General features: G+C 39.9%; 1 long non-coding RNA gene across 1 annotated transcript; it reads left to right on the forward strand.

The window, feature by feature from the left end:
• Positions 1–3,227: 3,227 nt before the first annotated feature.
• Positions 3,228–19,865, forward strand: LOC117941835. The gene is made up of 2 exons (XR_004655987.1): positions 3,228–3,448; positions 18,877–19,865. It is a non-coding gene; the product is annotated as an uncharacterized LOC117941835 (long non-coding RNA).
• The last annotated feature ends 1,941 nt before the right edge of the window (positions 19,866–21,806 follow it).

Raw genomic sequence — 21,806 nt, forward strand, 5'->3', positions numbered from 1 at the left:
TAAAATACTCAGTGAGGCAAAGAGTGTCATCATCAGGGGGGATATGCGAGTAGACTCGCCGGGTACACTGTAGTTCTTTCTGTAGTCATGTGTATGCAGTATGACAAGTATTTCAGGGAAATTGTTGCCGTCCACTGAATAATCTCACTTTCATGTTTGTTGACTAAAAATCTAACAACCGTTACATTCTAGGACATTCTGCAAAGTACGGGAGCTACACAATGATGGATATGCAGACCACTGAAATCGCAGACATACAGCTGGTGCAGGTATTTGAAATCATTAGCACTAAGGGCGGCCACACACTGGCTGTGTCACACATGAGCTTTTCAGCTGTGTAGCATGTCCATTTTTATTTTTGCTCCCATGTGAACAGGTTAGAGCTTGAACACTGCCTGTGTGACACGCAAGTCTCAGGCGCGGATTTAGCATGCATGGTGTGTCACCGGCCTAATGCAATAGATCACAGACACATGCACAAGTAGTACTGACAATAGTGTCATTAGAACCCATTATAAGCTTTATCTGTCTTATCAATGTTAAACATATGCGGTCAAAATGGTCAGACTGGTGTGTGTACATAATGTTTTTATACACAATGGAAAAACGGTAATGGGCACTTATTGTATTTGTTTCTCTTTCTACACAGAGCAACAAGGTGGGGGAGAGCTCATACATGGAGAATGAGGGTCTTATAAGAAGCTTGGACCTCCTACATAGAAGTGGTGTGAAGTTGGACTTTATTATCACTGATTGTCAACCTCAGATCCAAAAGTTCCTAAAAGAACGTAAAATCACCCACTACTATGACGTACGGCATGTAGCAAAAGGTGATCTTTCATTTTTATATATATAGTTAATTACATTATATAACACTCAACAATGTGTATATCTAACTATGTTTGCTATGTGAACTAATTTCATTAGGGTTGTCAAAGAAGCTGGAACAACTCGGCCAAGACAAGGACTGTGCTTTAGTGAAAAAATTGCATGAAAGCATAGTCAACCACCTGTACTGGTGTGCCACAAGCTCCATCTCCAGAACAGAGAAGGTAGCGAAATAGAAGTCTTTGTTGAACTATGTCCAACAGAAAGACTATGTCCACAGTCATTCTGACCCAGCCTTCCCCAAGTGTGTACATCCACCGAAGGCCACAAAGGACCATAGCAAGTGGTTTCAACCAGGTATGTAAATGTGCTGTATTTATATAGCGCTATTCCAGTCTTAACAAATGCTCAAAGCGCTTTTACATCTACAGGAAACCTTCAGCATTCACACACTGTGGCTGCCGTACAAGGTGCCACCTGCTCATCAGATAAACATTCACACACATTCACACTCCGATGTGATTACACATTTGTGTGTATCTTCAACAGTCATGGTTTTAAATTACAGTTTAAATTGACTTTCTCATGCACGTCAGCTCTGAAGAGACTTGTCAGGGTCCTAACAAACAAGAGATACCTTTCTGATGTTGAAAAGCTTAAACATAATTTCCAGACATCAACTGTGAAGTCATTCCACAGTGTCATCCAGCAATTTGCTCCCAAAAATGTTGTTTTCCCCTTCATTGGAATGTTACGCAGGTATGTAAACTCCCTATAAACGTCATTATTCAACAAAACAAGTCTTTAGAAAAGGCAAATGTGAATGGGGGACAAATTGTCTGCAGAAACTGGTTTTGTTCAGTGAAGGTGTGAGACATCAAGCCTAGTTGCCGGTCATGTAAATGCAAATAATTTCAGTTTTAAGCTGCTCTAACTGCAAGGCACTTGTAACAATACTGGTTAGAGTCCAGCTTTAGCACAGCTTAGAGGTTTAGCTACTGCTTGCGCTGTGAGTTAACTGAAGTATTTTGCGTGATGTAAAATTTATGTTTTTTGTTTTAGGTTGTATCTTGCAGCCATGCACTTAAATGAGAATGCTGATCCCCAAAATGGAAGACAGCCAAGGGGAAACTAATGTACAGACTTCTGCTCCCAAAGGCCAAAAGGGGAGGTTACACTGTCAAATAAGTGAAGACAGAGCCAACAGTTTGTAAGTTTAAACATTTTTTTATTACAAAAAAAAAATTTGCATCATATAGGCACAAAAAAATAACTTTTCACACAGTAAAAACAAATCCAAATGTGCAATGATGTAGGTGCTAAAATTGACTTTTCACACACTAAAAAACAGGCTATGTCTTAGACCTGATGCGACGGATGTTCGAGGAGATCATTCATGACCCCCTACCTTATCTGGAAGCAGTACGGCAGACTCCGGTGTCCCAGGACCTGTGTGCTCAGCTCGACAGACCTTTCATTGACGATGCTGAGGGGGGGTATGAACCCAACATACTGCCCTAAAGCATCCAGAATCTCCCTCCGTATATGCAGCACAACACAAGAGGGGATCACAAAACGAACACTTGTTCCAAGAAACCCAGCACCAGCTCACAAATGTCCTATAGGCCATGTGTCTGCAATGAGAACAGGGTGTAGTGTAAAATCCCATTTTTTATCTTTTAGATTTCAGGGTATAACACTGGATGATTGTTTTGAAACAAAATAAAGTTTTTCATTTTGTTGTCTTGATAATACTATGTGTTTTTGTAATAATGCTAAACCAATAATCAATGGGTATGGTTATAAACATTTTATTTATATAATTGAACTGCTAAAAGTGGTATCAAATTTGCCTCACCTTTTCATTCCTCTGATTCTCAACTGGCCATGGTCAACTCTGTAAATATTCATTGCATTTTGCATGGAATATATACTAAGGCACACTGGATAAAGGCCAGGATGGTCAATCACAGAGGTTATCTCCTCAGGAACCTGACTCATTCTTTTCTTGACCTGTAAAAATAAACATGAGTTGTTATTTCATAATCTTGAATTATATATATTTATTGCATCAAATAACTAATTAAAACCAAACCTATTAGAAAAATAAACACACAAACATACATCAGCGTGAGAAGAACTACCTACATTACAAAGAAACAGCTTTAGGAAAACTGTTTTTGACGTATACTTTTTTAGTTTGGACCTTGTCATGAGCAGAGAAAATGTCAGAGAAAATAAGGCTGGCTGAGTTAGCAACATCTTTTAAATTTAGTTTATGTAATATGACTGTACTGTTATGCATTGTATTCCTGTCTCGTGCGAGCTTGGTTAAGAAAAGTGTTCTACAAACGATGATGATGAAGATTATTATTATTACCCAGCATGAAGCATTTTATTTTGAAGGGTATGCCCGGAAGTTTTTATGTCTTCATGCTAGTAAACTTCAAAGTGGTATAAGCTTTTCCACTGATTGCCACGTCGAGCTCTGTGAGTAACAGCAGGTTTTTAAATTACTGTACTTTTTCCTTTAACAAACCTGACGTCTGGGAGAAACACTAGAAGAGGGAGCCAAAACAAATTTGTCTGCGTGGAACTGTTAACAACTTGGACTCTGCCTGTAAGATAACGTTAACTCGCAATGACAGATTTATTGAATGGTCAGCAGTATTTTCTCAGTGTTGTAACTTATGCTAACTAGCTCACATTTCCTAAAATTAGTACATGCTAACTAGCATTAGGAGCCACCGGATACAGGACCGTACTGCCCATAAACAGCAGTGTTACAACGTTACGTATGACAAAAATGTCTATCCATGTGGCTAACTGATTAACGTAACAGTAAAAGTCCAGTCCGTCATCGGACTTAGCTAGCTAGGTTAACTCTAACATTACTTAACGTAGTCACTGGCAAAGTCACAAAGTTAGCTACCTAATTTGTGTAGTGACCAATGTTATGGCGTGTAATGTTAGCTTGACTGCTTCTGCTGCCGCGGTAACGTTAAAGGAGAATTCCGGTCGATTTCAACACGTTGCTCTGTTGTTTGAAAATTCGGAGTGCTGTCAGTAACAAGAAAAACAAAAACCATCCATGCTACCTACACCGTGTTATCCTCCTGCTAGAATTAGAACCCAACAGGCTTAAACAGGGCAAGTTTTGAACGTGTTTTTAATAATAACATTTATGAAGTACCTACCCATGTGAAGAGATTCCTTCTAAGGGAACACAGCAAATCTGGTTGCAGTAGATGTGACACAAAGGCATTCAAATTATCTTAATCCCATAGACAGTTAAAGAAATGGACCAACAAATCCAGTTCTTCTGGATGGAGACCAGTGAAGGAAAATAGAAGCACTTTCAGGTGATGGCTAGGCATTACTGTGCAGCCTCCAACTGAGCTTGATGACGTAGTTGTGACGTGGCAACATGTCTGAAAGTTGTAAGTCTTCTGGTAGCTGTGCCAAGAGAAATCTCAATCATTCCCAATCAGCAGAGATGGAGAGCGTAGGTATATGTTAGGAGACAACATAGACACATGCAACTTGATGCTAACTAACATGCTAGTTAATGTCAGCAATAAACCTAAAGAGCTTATGTAAGTCGAAATTTTCTGTGAGCTTCTCCTGGCAATACGGTGATTTGATATGACACAATCGTTAGCCGATTTTTTACAAAAACTTCTGCTACGGAGCTATAATGTGAGGTACAAGGTAATGGAGCCTTTTATACATTATTGTGTTTCTTTAGAAATAAACAATGTACGAATAGAGTCTTTAAACGCTTCAGATATAGTTATTCAATGTCAAAGTGGCGCCAAAATGAATGGCAGTCAGTGGGATGCTAACTGCAGGTGATATCTTTGTAGCATTAAAATGGTGCAATGGGAGCTACGCTTAGAGAGGAGAGGCTTACACCCTTGGTTAATCCATATTTCTGTTGATTTCCTGTTTTCCGGTGAAGTCCACACTAGTCGTTTGTCAAAATCATTCAATCCAATATTCCAAAATGTATTTTTTCCACACACAAAAAAAAACATTTACCGTTGTTATGTCCTAGTAATGCCTATGTAGAAACAGACTGTAACCTGACACCACAGTGGAGCAAGGAGAGCTGTAGCTAGTACAAGAGCTAGCTATAGCGCATGTGCATAGGTAACTAAGCAATAGGGTGCTTTTGACCTGCTGCAGCCAACCGCTCTGCTCTCTACAACTGAGATTGGAAATGCCCGCACGATCCATCCTGCGCAAATGCAAGATGGTCGCATATATGAAAATCATAATATACGGCGATTTACGATACTGCACGATCTGTTCCACAGTAGCGGCCTGCCTCCACCGGAAAGCTAACGTTAGTTTAGCAAATTCGGCTAGCCGCTAGCTCAGACAGCATTTTATATATATACGTTATTTATAATATATAACAGCTGTTACGTAAGTTCTTCTTTACTTGTGCTTATTTAAAATAAAATCACTCAATACTTGTCTTTATTATCTTTTCCAAGTGTTTAGTTTGAGTAACGTTATTTTAGACTGAATCAAGGTGTCCGGGGGGAGGCTAAACCATTCTCTTCATTCATTCATGAGGTGAACGGCTGACCGCTGCAACTATGACAGATCGTGCCGTATCTGACTAACCGCTAGCTGACAGCTTGATTCAGTCTAAAAGAACGTTACTCAAACTAAACACTGGGGGGGGGATGCTGCAGCTAAATTAAGACTTTACAGTAATAATAAAGACAAGAATTGAGTGATTGCATTTTAAATGAGCACAATTAATGTAGAACTATTTTTAGTTTTAAGGGTCTTTTACATGCTGTCCCAGCTAGTGGTTAGTTTAGAATTAGCTGTTAGCTAAACTTAACGCTAGCTTTCCAGTGGAGGCTAACGGCAGATCGCTACTGTGGAATGGACTATTTTTAACCGTCTATAGGAACAGTTAGTGTAGTGTCATGAATCCACTTACATCATGATTATCATCTGCGAATGCGCAGAACGGATCGTGCAGGCCCAAGAATCGTGTACAGACTAATGTCATGATACCGTTTTTGTCTGTACAGATCACTAGACTAACGTTAAGTTACATGACAGGTTATATGTCTTGTCAACAGTATTTGCAATTTGTACGGCAATAGCTCCTTGTCAAAGCCTCGTTTTCCCCCAGTTTCAGGGTATGTTGGAGAGCTAATTTAGAACGAAGTTTCACGGTTATTTTTGACACAAAATCCCCAAAAATGACGATGCAGTTAAGAGCGCAAAGAACTGAATCTCTGTCCAACGCGCCCATTACGATAATACTACTTAGGATTTGTCGTAAAATTGTAATATCAGCTATTTCAATCTTTAACCCTCAGAAAGGTAATTTTTTACAATTCTTTGTCTGTCTGTTTTTGTTTTCTAAAAAAGCTTGTAAAACATTAACCCTGTTGTCTACAGTCAAGATATGAACATCGTTTTTTTTTTTCAGGACAAAGTGGGCTATTAGAATATGTGTGCTGCAGTGAGGTCACTTGAATGTTAAAAGTGATTGTAGGACCTTAAAGACAAATAAATAAATTAAATAGAGCATGAATCTTACAGATATGTATTGATATCACACACAGAGCAGTAGAAGCTTAGCCAATCTCCTCTCTAAAACACTTCTCATATGTCTTGGGAGTCACACTGTGAAAAAATAAACATAACTTATAAATATAAGATAAAATATTTTTTTTCTAAAAAAGTCCAGTTGCTTTTGCCTTTATGACATTTACTTATGCCAATAATAGGGCTGCACGATTACGGCCAAAATGATAATCACGATTATTTTGATCAATATTGAGACCACAATTATTTATCATGATTTGTTGATTTTAACCAAACCATTTTTTTATTTTTACTTAGGCTATTTATAACTGCCTTCACATCCATATTATGCTACATTCGTTGTATGTTGTATAGACATAAAGCTGCCACACATAAAAAAATGAAAATTAGCTATCAGAAATAAATAGCGTGAAATATACATATATATGAAATGTTTATCTTTGAGAAAGCTCCTTCACTTGTTTTTAACAATAACTGATCTGTGATCTGAGCTGTGCTAAACTGAGAGAAGGGGAGCGCAATGGACGTACTCACAGAGTGACAGCTGACTCATTATGAATGGGTCCAGCACGGGTCAAATGGCGGGTCAGCGGGGTTACCCACGTTGCATGTGTAAAATGTCTGTATCCTCACTGCGCTGCATTTTCATGGACTATGATATTCTGGCCATGGGTCACATCTATCACATCTCACACGCTATTACTAGGGGTGTGACGAGACGCTTACTCCACGAGACGAGACACATCACGAGATTGGGTTCACGAGAACAAGACGAGACGAGATTTTTAAAAAACGTTTAAAGAAATCCTCGATGAAATATATGAATGGAAAATATTTTTTTTATTCAACTGAAAAATCACAAAATGCGAACCAATTTAGGTGCATTTTGAAATCAACTATTAATTATGAATGTTATTTAACTTATTTTTTAAACTATTTTAATGATTTATATGCAGTAAAGGACGTGCAAACACTGCAAAATGTTTTGTATAAACTCTACCAACTGGCTTCTGCGCTGTACAATTTCTCACGAGAAATCTAACTCCTTTCCACAAACCGAACATAAAAAAATAAACAGTATAAATAAAATAAATGTGTAATTAACAGAAAAATAACACTTTAAATGCAAACAGTAAGTGTATCAATAACCAAAGTACTGCTTTCTCAAAACTACAAGTGCAAACAGAAACAATTTTTTTCTTCAAGCATGAAAAAGAGAGAAACTACACAGAACAGCCTAAGATATGGTCATGTTCTTTTTCAAGAATAAAAGCATGTCGACTGTTTCTGGCAGCAGTTGAGACCTTTGGGCAGTAACTATGTCTCCTGCAGTAGAAAAAACACGCTCACTTGGAACAGAGGTAGCAGGGATGGAAAGGTATGCTTTGGCAAGTGGAGACAGCAAAGGATATTTCGAGCTGTTTTCTCTCCACCACTTCAGAGGGCAGCAACTGAGTGGGATAAGGGTCTCTCTTCTGTAGAGATCAATTTCCTTCTCAGTCCCTCTGCTGGACTTTTCTGTCTTAGAGAAAGAGTCCCCTAGCAGATGCTCAAGCGCTGACTTCTTGGAAGCAGGTTCTCCCTCTTCTGACTCGACTCCCAGAGCCCCCTCTCCTCCATGTGTGGAACAGTGAGCTGCTGCCTCTTCTCTCTCTGTACTCTTCTCTCCTGTGGTCTTTAAACAGCAGAAACACTGGTTTTAACCTTAAGCAGCAAAGCCCTTTTAATGTTTTCGTCGCGGGTGCAGTAGTTAGTAGAGAGCTGTGGTGGTGCTGTAAGTGTTTTTGCATAGTGCTCGTGTTAGCCGCGGTATACGGCATTTTATCTTACAATGTTTACATATTGTGTTTGTCTTGTCTTTCACTCTTCCGCCGTTTATCATTTCCGCAGGAAAACCAAAATGTTGCCACACAAATGATTTAAAAGTGGCAGGGGGATCTTCAATAGTAATTTCACGCTCCATCACGCTGACATCACATCGCCTCACGAGACAACTTTTCACCTAAACGAGATCTCGTCACACCCTTAGCTATTACTCTACGAACTGATGTTAGGTGCATTCAATAACGCAATAGAGTTACCAGCAGAAACACTGTTACAAATACAGGTTTGCCTCTCATGCTTAACAATATACAGCTGTGTTAATAACACTTAAAACTGTGGACTAATGTAGAAGTGTAGACCGGCGGCCGCTGTGTCTCTCCATGTTGCTGAGGGGCCGTGTGTGAGTGAATTGGGGTGGGGCAGAGAGTAAGAGGAGAGATCCAAACATAGGCACAACTTTACAGAAGAAATGGGTCATGTAGAGATAAATTAAACCATATCGATATAAACAACATTGCTTACTTTGTGGAGAGGCAGCGGATGCAAGGACATTAGGTGCACCGGTTCGACCTGGAAAAAATATTACTTCCGCCCTAGAGCCCTGTGAGCTAACAGAGACTAACTAGCACTGGTCACTGCTGTGGTCTGAAAAACAACCCAGACGGGACAAAATTTTGTGTTTACTAGTAAACTGGTAAACCGTGAGACCGGCGATAACCGACTGCTATCTGTTGTGGAATTTTCCATATGTTATTCTATCTTCTGTGACTGTCTACATCTAGAAACTAAGATGCACAGTGCAGGGAACAACTCTGAAAGGTACTTGATCAGACATTGGTTTACGTCTGTCTTCAGAACAACCCCTTGTTTTCACTTTTTTTGGATTAGCCCAACCCAATGGAGACATCTGCAGTATGGCAGCATTTTACAAATAATAGATAACTGAAAAAAAGTTGAATAGAAACTTTGCAAGCAGCAGTTTGCATATCGCAGCTCAACTATAACCCACCCGCACTGACGGTAAACTGAAAACGCAAAAATAATATCACGGAAGGAATTGTCGACTTTATGGCTCAGGATATGAGGCCCACTGCTGTGGTGGAGGACTGAGGTTTTAATCCCTTGTCAATACACAGCGCCAGCACGCCAAACCAACATGTGTGGACTAACCGCAAAATGTGAGGGACTCAAGAAGAAAGTTTCAGAGTTAATACAACACAGCAAGGCACTGAGCATGACCATAGATATGTTTAAATATACAGTATACATTAAAGTAAAGTAAAGAGCTCACCTTTTGCCTATTTATGCTAAAGCTCTGACTGCTAACTGTAAAATTGCGTGATGGGTGTTTGCCCTTTTGATGAGTCAGTGTGCATATTTGAATGGCAGTGTGTTCCTTGTGAAGACAAGAGATTTTCTTCATGAAAATTGTGCCAAAGGCAGAGAAATGTGTGTAGTGTTTTGAAAAAAGTGTGTTTTAGAACAGCAGTCTGAGTGTAGAGCAGGAATTGTGCTTGTAGTTTAGCAGAATTGGTTCAGGGGGTTGGTGACTTAGTTACACGTTGTGGTCATTGTGTCTCAAGTACCAAAATTTGTGTGTAAACAATTGAGAAAAACTGTAAAGTGCAAGTTGTAGTCAGGAACATGCAATGTTCAAGTTAAGAAGCAACTAGAACAATTGTAAACAATAGGGAATTCCCTTTAAGTGCAAACAAATATCAAGTTAAGTCAGGTTTAAATGTGCAAGGAAAATAAAAGCAGCCTTTTTAAAACTGGTATTTAGGAACATAACTTAAACTTAAATAAAATAGTCAGTCAAAAAGCCTTTTAAAAAACACTGACCTATCAGTTAGCTTATGTTCACATTTTTCATCAGAAAGATCAAAATATCTACATTTCAAGAAAAAAAAATCTGCAAACTTTTCCGGATGATGAGTCGTCGGACGACTTCGCATATTGCTTGTGTTTCCCATGTTGTATTGCAGTTTACTGTGGCAGTGCTTGCATATAGTCCATTGTCTGTCCACCACCTTCTCTCCTTTTGCGTTTTTTGACACGGCGAAAACTAAATGTTTCCACCCATCTGACTTAAAAGCTGCAGGGGCTGGCACAATCTCAACTTCGGGGTTGTTGTTGTTTTCATCCTTACAAGTATCGCTGTCGGCCATGCTGGCTTGCTGTGAGCTTGTGTGGACAGCGTGCCGCGTGCAATCCTATTGGCTTAAGAATTATGAAGAAGTATGACGACGCAGCGCAAAGGATCATGGTCTATGTAGTTAACAATGATTTGTTCCGCGGGACTGTTTATTCCTCTTGCTTTTTGACGGACACCTGTCCTTTTATTATCGTAACCCAACCACAACGATATTGAGACACGTTTACCACCGCGATAGCGCGATAACGTCAATATCGTTACATCCCTAATTTGAAGCTTGATCAACAATACGGACTTTCAGCTCCCTCCAAAGATTTTGGTGTTCTTGGGGTTGTACTCATCCTTCTTCTTCCTCCAAAGAGAGCGAGTTGAGTTTAGACCAAAAAGCTCTATTTCTATCTCATCAGACCACGCGACCTTCTCCCATTCCTCCTCTGGATCATCCAGATGGTCATTGTCAAACTTCAGGGCCTGGACATGCGCTGGCTTGAGCAGGGGGACCTTGCGTGCGCTGAAGGATTTTAATCCATGATGGCATATTGTGTTATTAATGGTTTGCTTTGAGACTGTGGTCCCAGCTCTCTTCAGGTCATTGACCATGTGTTGCCATGTAGTTCTGAACTGATCCCTCACCTTCCTCATGATCATTGGTGCCCCACGAGGTGAAATCTTGTATGGAGTCCCAGACCGAGGAAGATTGACCGTCATCTTGAACTTCTTCCATTATCTAATAATTGCGGCAACAGTTGTTGCCTTCTCAACAAACTGCTTGCCTATTATCCTGTAGCCCATCCCAGCCTTGTGCAGGTCTATAATTTTATACCTGATGTCTTTACACAGCTCTCTAGTCTTAGCCATTGTGGAGTGGTTGGAGTTTTGAAATTGATTATTTAAAAATCATGCAATGGGATTTTCTAGATTTTTTTATTTAGATTCCGTCTCTTACAGTTGAAGTATACCTATGATAAAAAGTACAGACCTTTACCTGCTTTGTAAGTAGGGAAACTTGTGTGCAATCATTTATCGCCCACCAAAACTTAACAATGACTTAATCTGTAAGTTTTCTGAATTTCTGGCTAATGTTGTTCCAAAATATGACAAGCTCTTGATCTGTGGGGGCTTTAATATTCAGGTTTGTTGCCCCTCAAACCCTTTTGCTAATGATTTTAAAACTCTGTTGAACTCTTTTGGTCTTAATCAATGTGTGAATAGGCCAACACATAATCTTGGCCACACCTTGGATCTTATCATCTATCTTGGACTTTCAGTTTCAGTCACTGAAATTTTAGAATCTTGTATCTCCGATCACTTCCCCATTAGATTTGAGATCAGTGTTCCTCTACCACCTAGTAATCTGTGTCTTCAGTATCTAGGCATCACTGTATCTCTCCCTCTTCAGCTGGAGAGTTTGCTTCAAAATTCTTGGGCTCTCAGTTTTATGCCAAGAACGGTCTGGTTTTTCCATGTTCCCCAGACAGCATTTTCTCGGCTTTCTATTCTACAAGTGTGGAAATCCTAGACTCTATTGCCCCTCATCGCTTTAAATCTATAAAACCTAAAGCGGACCCCTGGCTAAACGACAACACAATGGCCCTTAGGCAACGCTGCAGACAAGCTGAACAGAGGTGGAAGAAGGACAAGTTACAAGTTTCTCTGGATTTGTTAAGGATAGTCTTGCAGAGTATCAGAAGGCTGTAAAGGTGGCAAAGATGAACAATCTCTCATCTGTCATAACTAACAGCTGCCATGAACCTAGGGTGTTATTCAACACTATAAATGCCACTAACATAACACTCTGTTGTGAATCCATGCACCTCTTCTTTGACAGAGGTTTCGACCAGTATGTGTGAGAAGTTTCTCTGTTACTTTATTGGAAAAGTAGCATCAATCAGGCAAAACGCCAGTGTTGATTTTAATGTGTTTGTACCTGTTGTTCCTGTGCAGTCTGCTGTGTTTGAGGAATTTAAGCCTGTTTCTCTGTCACTGCTCACTGAGGTTGTACACCACATGAAACCTACCAACTGTGCTTTAGACATTGTTTCTGCCAGGATGGTGAAGGAGGTTTTTAGCATCATTGGGCGGAGTCTACTTACCTTTTTAAACTTTTGTCTAAGCTCTGGCTCTGTCCCTGATGCTTTTAAACATGCTTTGGTTAGGCCACTACTTAAAAAGCCTAATCTTGACCCCAATGTGTTGTCCAATTTTAGACCAGTCTCACATCTGCCCTTTCTTTCGAAGGTGCTGGAAAAAGTTGTTTTTAAACAGTTGCAAGTCTTTTTGCAACAGAACTCAGTGTTTGAAAAATGTCAATCTGGTTTTAAATCGCGTCGTAGCACTGAGTCGGCGCTGCTAAAAGTTCACAGTGATCCATGGTGTGTCTCAAATCGCGCGCTTACGTTAGTGAACTTACAGACAGTACACTTCATGCACTACGTACTGTCTTGCACAGTGCGTACATTTTGACAGAGGAGCGTTGTCTCAAATTGCGCACTTACTGGAAATGACGATAACATTTCATCTCTTCTTCTTCTTCTTCTGTAAAATTGTGAATTTCACCAAGGGAGAGCATTCCAGTCTGCTACTGTGTTTCGCGAAAAATAATTCCTGCTTTAACCATTAATTATACCTATTCTTTGCAGTCCACTCTTATATGTATATACTTATGTTTTTCCTCTAAAAATAAGTAACGTTAATATTCATTCATTCATAACATTACTGTTCATTTTAATGCTCAACGGTTTCATGAGGAAATCCTCGTGGCCCATAGATAAGACTGTTGTTATGAAGCATTACCCATACAACTTACCTAATAGACAAAACCTCATTACGTCTTTTATTTTAAGTTGTATTTTTGTTCTAAAAGGTCTTCATACAGTGACAATACAATAGTGAAAGCAGAGGGAACAGACCTGACATTTAAATAGACCCCATTCCTTAATATTCATTATATGCTTGCTACAGTCATGCAACGTGTAATACAAAAAAATAACAAAGTTAAATACTTTTAATACAATTTTATTTTATAAATGTGTTTGTAGTTCTGCAGGCTCCCCCCCCCCCAGGCCGTAGCTAGTCTGATGGGGATAGGGATATGAGGGGGGACTTCAGACTCTACAGGGGATCCTTTTACGGTCTGATGGCCATCGTCGCCCCTAAATGACAGCCCTCTATTCCTCGTTTGTCTCTGAAGAGATCGGTTATACAGGATATACATCAGGTAGAGGCAGTAACCGCGGATACGTTTTACGCTACTGTTAACGTTACCGGCGGACAATCAGCTGATTGCTATTTTGCTGAGCTAACGCTCACAGCGGATTATGTACAGCTTATTAAGATCACACATTTACCACTAAAATCGTCTTCAGTCGGACGAAAGTTTAACACAAACAACAATATACTACAACACATGTAACATTAGCTTAGAACTTTTTTGCCAATATTTGTAAACTGCCGCTGTTAGCTAGCTATGGTTAGCTTGCTAGCACGTCAAACTACGGTACCAATAAACGTTATAATTAGCGATAAAAATATCATTAAAAACTGTAAGATTAACCAAATATACAAATACAGGTACATTATATGTTGGAAGTATAGCAAAAAGGCTAATGTTCAACTTACATTTGTATTGCTCTGTCGTTATCGCTATCGTGTTTTTGGCCGCCATTAACAAAAGTTTTTTCGACTGCCGTTAGTTCCGCCCCTTCTGCTACGTAGCCAAAATGGCAACCGTTTAGTGTGGAAAGTGTCCATCGATCCACACTCAACTTTCTGACCGTTTTGAGTGCACCATCCGGGTACTTAAGTGCACTGCATTTGACCACACTTTGACAATGTGGACGCACTATGTACTCAAAATAGTTAGTATTTAGTACAGAAGTGCGCGATTTGAGACACACCAATAGCCTTGTCTGTAGATGCTGGGGATCCTACTGTATTAGTGCTGTTGGACCTGACAGCAGCTTTTGATACAGTGGACCATGCAGTCTTTCTTGTACGCCTTGAGCATTTTGGAGGCATTCAAGGCTCTGCACTTAAATGGTTTAGCTCTTATTTGACAAATAGTACTTTCTCTGTCACAATGGGTGATTTCTCCTCATCATCTGCTCCTCTCTATTGCGGGGAGCCCCAGGGTTCAATTCTTGGCCCTATTCTGTTCTCTTTATGTTCCCATTAGGGGCTATAATCGACAAGCACAACCTGTCATTTCATTGTTATGCAGATGACCTGCAAATTTATCTGCCTATGAAACCCAATGACAGTGTTGCACTAAACTGCCTCCTTAATGGCATTAATGACATCAAGTTGTGGCTATCTCGAAACTTCCTTACTCTGAATGGGGACAAGACCGAGTGTATTATCTTCAGTACAAAATTCATGTCAAACAATCCAACTTTAAGTCTGGAAGCTTTGACTTCATGTGCCAAACAAACTGTAAAAAATCTGGGCTACATTTGATTGTAGCATGAAATTTGACAAACAGATAAGCAATGTTGTCAAAACGAGCTTTTTCTAACAAAGCCTTTTCTTAACGGGCACGATTTGGAAAGGGCTATTCATGCCTTTATTAGTTCACTGCTAGATTATTGCCATTGCTGCTCACTTTCTGACTAATACTTCTCGGAGTGCACACATCACTCCCCTTCTTTTTACACTACACTTTCTGCCTGTGCGTTTTAGAATTGATTTTTAAATTGCATTGTTGGTTTTCAAAGTCTTAAATGGCCTTGCCCCTTGTGTCCAAGCTTTTAACTTTGGGTGGGCAAAATCGGCTGTTACGGTCTTCCGATCTACACAGTTTAGAAGTCCCAAGTTTGAGGTACAAGCAGTGGCGCGATCGGGCCTTCGCTGTTGCTGGCCCAAAACTCTGGAACCAACTCCCACCTGACATTCGCACTAAAACATTTGTTCATTTTAAATCAAAACTTAAAACGTATTTGTTTAGAATGTTTTTTTATACGCAGTAGGGGTGCAACAACTCTTCTTCTGGTGATTGTAGGCAACTTTATCTGTTCTACTGTTTTCTATGCTTCATGTGTTTTTTTCTCTTATCTTTTATTGAATGTTGTGTTTGTTTATTTTTGGTTGATGTAAAGCACTTTGGAAACCTGTTGGTTGCTGTAAAGTGCTATATAAATAAATGTTGATTGACAACAAATACAAAGTGGTGATGTGAACACAACTAAATCACTCACGGAACAGTCCATGTGCACCTGAACAATGCAAAATTCAATTCCCTTATTAGTTTGTCTTTTCGGTCCGTAAAATGTTCTCACTGCACACGCTCTGTCTCCGTGCAATGCTACCAGGAAAAAAAAAAGTCCAACCAGAGTAATACAAAAGGAAATATATCCAAGTAGGATCCCAGCCGGTATCTCAATGTAACGCTAGTCCAGAGTTAGCTCTCTGCAGAGGGTGCACATCATTATTAATCCCTTGCCAAGGACAAGTAAACTGGGACTCAATTGCTTGCTTGTTGGTTACGGTTAATGGTTGGTTGACAAGGGTCAAGCATTCCTAGCTTCTTTTTAGCTCCATCATAAAACTTTTGTTTTTTTAAAAAGGAAAAAGAAAATTATTACATTTATTTTATCTATTTATTAACCTTGTATCTAACTTAACTTTAAAAGGAACCTATTATGCTTTCCGATTTTGTCACATCTATAATGTTACAATGTCAGATTTTCATGATAAAAATGTGGCCAGAGCTTCAAATAATGAGGTAAACCTATTTCAGAGAAATCCCTTTGAACAAAAACCTCAGATTTCCCACTGTTCTGAACGCTACGCTTTCAAATTTTTTTTTTTCAACACTCGGCTCGGTGTCACATAACACAGAGACAGATTTCTATGATTGGTCCAGGCAGGCTTTTGCGGTTCTATTACGCCACATGCGAAGTCAGGGAAAGCTATAATTTTGTCTGCCATTGTCTGCATTTCTCCCTAATTTTGCGTCACATTCAGGGTTTACTGAGAGGTAAACATGTATTTTTGAAAGAAAAAAATTATATACTGTATATTATATATAATAAATATAAAATTCAAACATTTAAAGTTGTATGTCCCTTCCCTGTTGCCACAATAAAAAACATAAGCCTCTCCTGTTTTGCACCCCCTCCTTTTTCATAAATAACAAACAGGCCTTTAGAAAACAATATAAATAGTTTTCAAAAAATGTTTTACTTTTGTAAATGATTGATATTGGTCAGTTGGACGCAGTTGCTGCGGCCGCCGGCAATAATGTTTTTTCGGTACTTTCTCTCTTTAATAACAAAAAATAATTTCAGTTTTTAATATGATGTCAAACCTACACTGGACCATATTATAACACTTTTGTTTTTGCTCCGCCGTCCGTCAATACCCACCAGTTCCGGATTTGTTGCGGAACAGCTGCTGCCATGACTGACAGCTGAAGTCCCGAGAACCCGCAATTTAATGTAGAATAAAACCACAAAACCAACAACAGTTTGTTTCCATCCAGAGGAGTAGAGGGTAAACAACGTGTGCTGAACTGTGGCGGAGCTCTCCGGCGTCCGGCAAAAGTTGAAGCTCTGCATATCTGCTCCGGAGGGCCGCTGACTGCTGGAGGACACCATCCAGTGGAAATTGGGTGTTAGACAGCATGGTTATTGGACAGGTAGGCCTTAGGCTGGCCACAATAAAAGGCCACTCTAAAATGTACCGTTTTACTGTATTGGGGGGGGGGGGGGGAGTCCTAAAACCAGTCAAAAAAAAAAAGATGACGACGCCATACACACTGTCTGCCATCTGCTCTGTACAGTGTAAACCGGGATTCATCCGTGAAGAGAACACCTCTTCAAAGTGCCAGATGCCATCGAATGTGAGCATTTGCCCACTCAAGTTGATTACAACGACAAACTGCAGTCAGGTCGAGACCCTGACGAGCATGCAGATGAGCTTCCCTGAGACGGTCTCTGGTAGTTTGTGCAGAACTTCTTTGGTTATTCAAACTGATTGTTGCAGCACCTGGCCGGGTGGCTGGTCTCAGACGATCTTGGAGGTGAAGATGCTGGGATGTAGAGGTTCTGGGCTGGTGTTGTTACACGTGGTCTGTGGTTGTGAGCCCAGTTGGGTGTACTACTCAATTCTCTGAAACACCTTATGGTAGAGAAATGAACATTCAATTCACAGGCAACAGCTCTAGTGGACTGTCCCTCAGTCAGCATGCCAATTGCACGCTCCCTCAAAACTTGCGACATATGTGCCATTGTGTTGCGTGATAAAGCTACACATTTTAGAGTAGCTTGCCACTCTAATATCTAATATCCAGCAATCTTTTTTTACTGACGTGTTTTCAGGCCCCGTTTTGGGGTCAGTTCATAGGGTTTGAGTTAGGAACTGGAGTGTTAATGGTTCAATGGCCCAGTACGGACCAAGTATGGATTGTCCAGTAGTAGCTGGAGAGGTGCCCTTAAGCAAGGCACCAAACCCCCAACTGCTTGTGGCGCACATCCATGGGCTCTCCATTGGTCTAGAGCTCCATTCGTGCATGTTTAGGTCCTGAGCAGGTGTGTTTATTTCAGGCCTGTGTAAAATGTGTGCAAAAACCTTATAACTACAGAGGGAAAATGCAACAAAACAGCTCTGTGTGTCAAAGCTGAGCTCTGCTCTGTCAAACATGCAGAGGAGAGGACAGAGAAGCTTGCGCTTACATGCTCTTAGGTACCAAAATTAACAAGCTCTGTAGTACCAACGTAATTTGATCTAGTACTTTTACTAGTAAACTGGTAAACCTTGAGACCGCCGTATAACCGACTGCTATCTGTTGTGGAATTTTCCTCACGTTACTCTGTCTTCTGTGACTGTCTACATCTAAAAACTAAGCTGCGCGGTGCAGGGAACAACTCTGACTGGCTCATGATCAGACAGTGGTTTACGAAGCGTTAGTTTGGCTTTGCAAAAAAAACTGCCGCATTCTATGAAATGACGCATTTAAGATATCGCTCATCATGCAAATTTGATTGTGGGAAGGCAAAATTGTGATTGTGATTAAAATTCGGTTAATTGTGCGGCCCTATTCACTTTCCAGTATGTATTTCACAAACTAGGTAACAACAACAACTTTGCAGTCGCCACCATTGTGGACTCAGCTTTGATGCAATCTTCTACACATGTTTAGACGGAATTCTTCCTTTTACTCTGTGGTGAAATTTTTGTAAATATAAGACAATTTGGGTGTATTGATTATTTTTACAATTATATCTTACAAAAGCAAACCTCATTACCAGTTGACATTTGTCAGGCTGAAATCAACGATTTCTAACAAGTTTGTTTAGTTAGGAGCGGTTAACAAATCTGACTCTGAACACACAATATCTGACAGAAAAAAAGCACTAGAGATTAATGAGAGGAATACGAAAATGTTTTGGTAGAGAGGTCCAATGTCTGATGTTCCAGGTAATTATGTTTAGCTGTCTCCAACTTTACTTGAAAGTTGACTCATTGCGGTATGTTTCTGTCTCAGCCAGGTTCCTGTGAGCACAGCAAGGACAGAGTGAGCAGTCGTTGAGATATCATGAGGCAACTCAAAGGCAAACCCAAAAAAGAAACGTCCAAGGACAAGAAGGAACGTAAGCAGGCCATGCAGGAAGCCCGACAGCAGGTGGCCACTATAGTACTGCCTACACTAGCTGTAGTGGTGCTGCTCATTGTTGTCTTTGTCTATGTGGCCACCAGGCCTGGTGCTATAGAGTAGACATTGAAGTTCTACTAAGAAGACATGAACTCCTAGACTAACGGGCTCTGAAAACTGACAATGGCTATACCCAAAGGATTACCCCCATCATGTGACAACCTGTCTGACAGCCACCCCTAAACTGTGTTTCTTTGCTTTAAGAAAGATTCAAGCTGCAGAAAGAAGAAATCAAACTGAGCAGAGAAACAATTGCTCCTTAGTGCCTTCAGATAACATCATCAACATCCATTTAATACTGTTCATTTTAGAGCAGTACATGTATTATTGTTGATGTCTTACAAAATTATGCAATATCATGCATACCAAAAGACTCGTGCACAGCCTGCCAAGTTTGACCAGAGGTGGAAAATAATGTCTAAACTTTTGACTCGGTGCTATTCTGAATAATTCAAGTCAATGCAACATGAGCCTGCTCTCTAACGTGTACCACTCTTTGGACAGCCCCTACGCCTATTTGAATCAATAATATGTATGAAAACTGTTTCAGGGACAAGAAGTATTCAGTTTGCTCCTGCCTTGTCGAACATCTAAATGGAGCTCTAGAGTATCTTATTGAATGTAATTGTAAAATATGTTCTCTTAAGTCCAGTATGTTCAAACACACCCAAATGTCCTCATCTTTAATGTGAAAGTTACCCAATTTGTTTATATTAAGTTATTGACAACTATACCTTTGAGTTATTCATGACATATGTGCAGATATAATAAGGTGCCTTAAGAGATTTGCAATTAGTATTTCAGTTAAATAAAAAAATAAAAATTGAATAATTTTGAGTTTGGATAGTGTTTTAGAAGTCTTGACAGCGTTGAAGCCAGACCATACTTCAGTGTTGACGCAGCACTGCTGAGATCTTGCGACGCATGACTAGGTAATATTTAAATGCATTCACTGAGCTTTAGTCTGAATACATCTTCTGATTACTTATATTTTTATTTTTAAGTCCGTCCTGGTAACATTTCTGTTGCTTTGACTTGTTCAGTCACAGTTAGGTTGGATTCAGTTGGTCCAGTGGAGGTGGGGATGATCTGGTGTCAGAAGTGTTCGAATCTTACACACAGTGTCTTTAAAAATAGGCATATTAACTCTTAGATAGGGTGGAATGACACAGGTAGTGCTTAGATACTACTAAGGATTGTACTGTGTACTTTTATTGTACTTCTGTTGAGTACAGCTATAAGCTTTATTGGTTTACAATGAACATGTAAATCTTTAAAAAAACACAAATTTTTAATCAAATTTATAGTTTAATTCTACCCCATTTTTCTTGAAACAGTTCTCTACTGTAGACTTTAACAAATGTTAACTTACTCAAACATTATAGTTATTGGGGCAGGACAGTGTATGTGGGATTGAGTCAAAAATAAAGTTTTGAATATACAACAAATGGTGTGTGTGTGTGTGTGTGTGTGTGTGTGTGTGTGTGTGTGTGTGTGTGTGTGTGTGTGTGTGTGTGTGTGTGTGTGTGTGTGTGTGTGTGTGTGTGTGTGTGTGTGTGTGTGTGTGTGTGACACTCCTGACTGCCAACAAGCTCGGAAGATACAGTACAGCTCTCTTCATCCAATCTCCACTATCACCACATCCAACTGTATCCTAGGTTAATAATCATTTTATTTTATATATTGTAATTATTCTGCAATTCTATTCTGTCTGGGAATGATCCTCCTGCAGCAGATAGTGGACCTTAAATCGACAATTGCTAGATGCACAAACCTATGACCTAGAAACTTCATCACTTCAATATTGGAAAGAGAGCTGAGTAATTGAGTTACCATTGAGTACATGGTATGTGAAGCAGAAGGGCTTAATCATATTGAAACTGCTCAGATTTTTATTATCATTAGGGTTCAAACCCCAAAGGGCCCCACGGAGTTTGTGCTGGTTTATTATTATTATTATTATTGTTAGGTTTGTGTTGGGCTTTTAAGCCTGGGAGCAGAGTTTGTGTCCCGGGGGAAAAAACAAAATACTTTTAGCCAGGAAATGCATGTTTGTGTCCTGGGGGTTCTACTTAAGGGGGCCGGTGTTTTAATCCAAACCGCAATCTTTTTCTAATTTTAATTAGCTGTTTTGGTGCCTAAACCTAACTGTCGTTTCCGTGACTGTCAGCTTTTGTCGGCTAAACTCAACTGCAATGGCTGCTATAAAGCATGTCACCTTGCGGTGCCCTGTATTATTAGTCATTATTGTGTGGATCTTCCCCCTTTTTCCCTATCTCTCTCCGTCCCTATCTCCCCCTTTCTCTCTCTCACCCCAACTGGTCGAGGCAGATGGCCGCCCACCAAGAGTCAGGATCGGTCTGTTTTTCCTCAAGTGCGAATGCTTTTGGGGAGGAATTGTTGCGTCTTCGTAAATTATAGTGTGGTCTAGACCTACCATATCTGGAAAGTGTCCTGAGATAATGTTATGATTCGACAATATAAATAATTTTAATTGAATTCAAACAATTCAACTTTATAAGCTGATATTATTACAATGTTGTGTTTGCTACCATAGGTGTCAACTTTAAAATAATGATAAAAACTACTCTGAGCAACACCACAATGTATTGTGGTACAAAAAGAAACTGTGGCTGTATGTCTCCTCCATATTTTGTTTTTATACAGGGTTGAAGTATGACATGATGCCTGATGACCAGACAATGCCAATGTTAATCGAAGGATGCAGGTCAAGTTTACCACGGTAGCCAAAGCCCACAGCCCAGG

This window comes from Etheostoma cragini, chromosome 3 (assembly GCF_013103735.1).
Source record: "Etheostoma cragini isolate CJK2018 chromosome 3, CSU_Ecrag_1.0, whole genome shotgun sequence".
NCBI lineage: Eukaryota > Metazoa > Chordata > Actinopteri > Perciformes > Percidae > Etheostoma > Etheostoma cragini.